Consider the following 5,397-nt stretch of genomic DNA (forward strand, 5'->3'; position numbering starts at 1 on the left):
TTTATTATTATTAATGGGTTTTTTTATATGCTGTAAAATAAGTTTGGAATCTAGTTAAAAGTTTAGCATATAATACTTAGACATTTAGAGGGCTTTTTCGAATTTTATTTTATTACTTTGATAACTTCAAAATTCTTCACAAAAGTTTTTTTATTACAGACCATGGGAAACGCTAAGCAAGACTAAAGTAACTGTTCTGTCAAAAAGTAGTAATATTGCATATGATTTAACGCCAAGAAGGAAAACGTGTAATAAATTTATAACATAGCTGCGTTATATTAAATCAGTTTATTTAAGAAGAAAATGTTTTTAAACAAAAGCTGATATTACTACAAGGTAGTTTTTGTTTTAATATGAAACTGTTTTGCAAAAGTAAAATATCTAAAAAATAGACATCAATATCGCTTGATCTTGTTATTTTTGTCAGATTTTAGTAGAGAACTCAAAAGTAATAAAGTTTTATAAACAACTTATACAATATTTATTTAGTTTTTTTGAAAAGGTTTCAATTTTAATCTGCATTTGTTAAATTCTGTTAAACTAGTTTATTTACTATACTAATGACAGGTTTCTATCTTAGATTGTCGTCCGAAAACTAGACCAGTTGTTTTTTTCTAGGCTTGAACGTGTTTGCTGTTGTTGCATAAATTTTATTACTATTGCTTGTTATTTTAAATAAGTGTTTTTTGTCTTACAAAATTAATCAGTTTTAAAGGATAATCAATCAGTCAAATTTAGTAAATGAATAAAAATATTTAGGTCAGCTCAAACTAATAAACTTTTTTAAATATTGATTTATAGATTATGATGTTGAATAAATCATACATAAATAAAACAAAACGTAGGTCAAATATATACGTTTATTTTTAATCAGTTATTTTTTATTTTAGTTTTGCAAGTAGTAGTACTTATCGTTATGATACTGTTAAATATAATCTACATGTATAATTCAAATGGAAAAAGTTGCAAAGAACAAATTTGAAATAAGCCTTACATTGAAGAGGATGTCAAATTTGTGTTATAATAATGCTGAGCTTGTTAAAACAACTGTCATGTACAGTTGGTTGAAAACATGTCAACTCACCGACTCTGAAGTTACAGAAGACTTGAAGCTTTTTTTTTCAAATTTGTTGTCTTGATCCTAATTAATAAGTTTTTCAAACTTTGAACAAAGCACGAATATGAAGAAAGTCTTGCAAGTTTTACAGTGATACGTAATTGAAAAAGATTAAACTTAGCTGCAGTACTAGAAACGTTAAAAGTAACGTTGTTGGTAACAAAAAGTAAAATAATCAGCTTTTTGTAAAAAATGTACCTTAGTATGGATGTTCCTAATGAGGCTGTTTAAAAGAAACCTTTAAGTTGAAAATGAAGCTTCGTTATATAATTACAACTATATTGTACTTTTCCAGTTGTAAAATTATCTGAATATATTCTATGTGAAGATTTGTAATTGATCAAGGTAACTTGTTGAAGTTTTTTGGTTAGAAATTTACAATTTAAGTTATTTAAAAAAAGTAACTTATACTTACTAGTAAAAAATTAAGCTGTTAGTTTTACGATAAAAAAAAAACAAAAAAAGTTGATTAATTTTTTGCTAAGTACTATTTTTATTATGAGTAGTTTTTTTTTTTGTTTGTATGAGCCTTAATTTAATTTGAACAAAGCTACTTGCACTATTTTTCATTTAGTTTTATACAGTAGCTAAAGCAAAATGGTGTAACAAAAACATTTCATTTAAACTTTAGTAAGGTGTGTAGTAAATAAAAGATTTTACTTTTTCGTAAATAAAAGTTCTTCATTTTTTTGAACAATTTTATAAACAAAATAATGTAAGAAAAACTAATTCTTAACTAAAAAAAGGAGTACTTTTTTGTATGGTTATAAATAAATGTCAACTTTTTTAAACCATCTCAGTTTGTAAGGAGTAGTTATGTTAACGCTAAGTTGTATCTGGCTTAATTATAAAACCCCTCAGTTAGAAAACTCTAAAGCGATACTTTGGTTTTCACTGTCAAAACTCTATCCACTAACATTATAGGTTACAAAGGAACATATTCGTTTGCGATTCAAACCGTCCACTGAGGCGATAATATGAAGGAGAACTTCAAGAAAAGAAGCAACCAAATTTAAGTTTTACTTTATTAAAACATCTAAGATAAAAAAAAAATTATAAACTTTAATTGTAGTTTAAAATTACTCGAGCTGGTTTTGATTAAAACAGTTATCAATAAAGATAAGACATTTTGTAACTAATAAATGAAGTTGTAGAACAGAAATGAAAGTTTTAAATGTATCTAGTTCAAGAGGTACACACATTTTATTTAGCTACCTGTTTTCTCTGGTTTTTACCTTGTTGTATCTTAACACACAAAAAACATCTAATTTTAATTTATAAACTAGATCAGGGGTCGGCAAACTGCGGCCCGCGGGCCAATTGCGGCCCTTGATGGGTAAATCTGCGGCCCGAGAGCACGTTTTATTTTTGAATGGAATGCGGCCCGCGAAAGAAAATTCTGCGGCCCACGAGCATGTAAATGTGGCCCGCTGAACAAAAATATAATCTTATTTTAATTTGTTTATGGTAAAAATCCTACAGCTTTTTTAAATTTGATTAGTTTCATTTGAAGTCCCTGTATAACATTTTGAAACAATTAAAAAGCTTCACTGCTTTGGGTTAAAAATGTAAAAAAAGACAGATTAACATTCGAGCCGTGTTTTTTTCTCTCAGTTTTATAATAACTTGGACTAAAAGTACTTGTATTCAGTAAGTTATCTATATAACACCTACTAAGTAAATGAACAAAATGCAAATGTTTTCCCTTGTGTACAAATGGACAGTAATTAAGGAAAATGTCATTTCTTTACAGTTTATATATTTTGTTTAATAAGTAACTTATACCTAAGATATTTTGTCACTGTATTTAAGTGTACACAAAATCATTAAAAATAACATAATAAAAAGAAATAAGGTTTATTTTATTTAGATCTTAACAGATTTTGAATGTTGTATAAGTTTTCTGTGTACTTTAAGTTCATTCCTATACACACCAATGTACAGAGATGTTTATTTTTAAACCACTTTTGAAACTTTTAATTAACTTAAACTAAGTTCAATTTAAGTATATTTTTAGATTAAAATTATTTTTACATACAATATCGAAGAGTCTACAGACACATTTAAAACAATAAACATGACATAATTAAATTAGTTTTTTTTCAGTATACAGTTTTATTTTACAAACAAAATTTTTTGGCAATTTAAGTTAATATCTTTGCATTGCACACATATATATACAGATGCTCTTTTTTTGGAAAAACTTATTTAATACAAACTAGATTTAGGGATGATAAATTTGTTGAGTCTGTGTATTACCAATCAAAAAAATTTAAATTTAAGCAAATAAAAAACTTAACATTGCAACACACGCAGACTTTGTCAGGCCAATTTAGGCATTTTTAAGTATTTGACTTAATTTTTTTTTTCTAAAATGTAAAGATATGTTTTTGATCACCCAGGCAGGATTTTTTGCTTTGAAGAGTGACAAAATAAACTTATGATGTATGTTTTGTTCATTTCACAGTTTTAGTTTTAATTATGATGTATGTTAAGTTTAAGTCTTGCAGCTGCTAAAATTAGAAATATTATTTTTATTATTGAATTACGTATAAATCATTGTTGCCAAAAAAACTTGAAATTTGACAACTTAGGCTAAAAAATCTAGAACTTGAGAATTTTCGAAAAAACCTTGAGTTTTAAACAATTTTTACATGTATAGTAATGAAACTTTGACTTTACACAAAAGATCTAACATATATTTTTTTTTTCTCTCAAGAATTTTTTTTATTAAAAAACACATTAAAAGTCTCCTAACAGTATCTTTTTAATGATGCTGAACTATTTTAAACATTTTTCTTTTTACTGTAAACTTAATTATAAACAAAAAACAGACTAAAAAACTTGCATTGTTGAAATCATGGAAGAATTTCAGAAAACCTGGAATAAGTTTCTTAAAAACCATTAGCAACCCTAAAACTGTTAATATTCTTTCTAAGAGTTAAAAATAGCACAAATAATTTTTGTTTGACATATGTTATGTATATACAACATAGGAATTTTTTTTTTAATAAAATTAGTAATAATGGTAATTTTTAGTACAATGACCAACTATTTCAATTTTCCTATCTATAACACCCCTTGTAGGTAATCAGATTCATATGATTTCGCAGTATAACTTTCTTAATCTTCTTAATAAATGTATGTAAAACCTTAGACAGAAATTATCATAGTTATTATTTCAATCACAGTATTTAACTAAAATGTCATTTTTTACAATTTACGTATTTTGTTTGACATGTAGTTTATACCTAAGTTTCTCTTATAAATGTTTTATCACTACATGTTATATTTGAGTGTACACAAAAATATTTAAAGTATTACAGTAATAAGAAATAGTGTTTATTTAATTTTGGTGTTTACACATTTTTATTTTTTTAGAAATTTTCAGTGTATTTTAAATGCATTTCTACCTACACCAATGTACAAAGATGCTCATTTTTTAACCATAATTTTAAATAATACTTAAGTTATTAAAAACACCTTAAATAAATATTCTCAGATAAGATTCATTTGTTGTTGCTTTCATCTTAATAGATCGGATAAAGTGCTAAATTGATTTATTTGACTTTAAAATATCAGAAATTGCCTATAAGTGACTTTTTGTTGTCACTAAGAGATTAACAAAACTTTTTTACTACCACTAGCACAAGTTCTTTAAAGTAGTTTTCAAATCTAAACGGTGTCTCCTTTTAAGTATTTAGTTTTACCACTTTATAACTTACCTTGACAAATTTTTCTGTAAAGTTTGTAGTTACTAAAGATAATCATGTGCTTAGTTAAAACTGACTTATGCGATTTGTCTTTTTAGTTTCTCGCAATAACTCCTAATTACCGTTTTGTGATTCTTATAAATCGTCTTATATTTTTAATTTACTCTTTTTTATAAGCAATATTTTCATTGCAGATAAAGCAATAAATAATTGCTACAATTATCAATAAAAATAAGTTTTTCCACTTCATTGGTGGCTTATCAAATGTTTATACTTTCGTTAACAATATTTAAGAAACTTAACTTTCCATTCAAGCTGACTTACAATAATATTTTTTTTGCTGTATATATTTATTTCACTTTCACAAAACTTCGTTATTTCTTTTTTTCGTGAGTTTTATTTAAAAAAGTGTGGACAAACAAACAAGTTGAAAAATTCACACTTAGTTAAACCTGTTTAAGACATTTTAGAAAACTTAGGTGTACATGTGAAATTTTTATTTCAAACACTTAGAATAAATCTTTGAGTTCTCAGAATAGTTTTTATGACTGCAGTAAAGTTTATTAA

The sequence above is a fragment of the Thalia democratica genome, chromosome 3 (assembly GCF_965202585.1).
Source record: "Thalia democratica chromosome 3, ktThaDemo2.hap1.1, whole genome shotgun sequence".
NCBI classification, from domain to species: Eukaryota; Metazoa; Chordata; class Thaliacea; order Salpida; family Salpidae; genus Thalia; species Thalia democratica.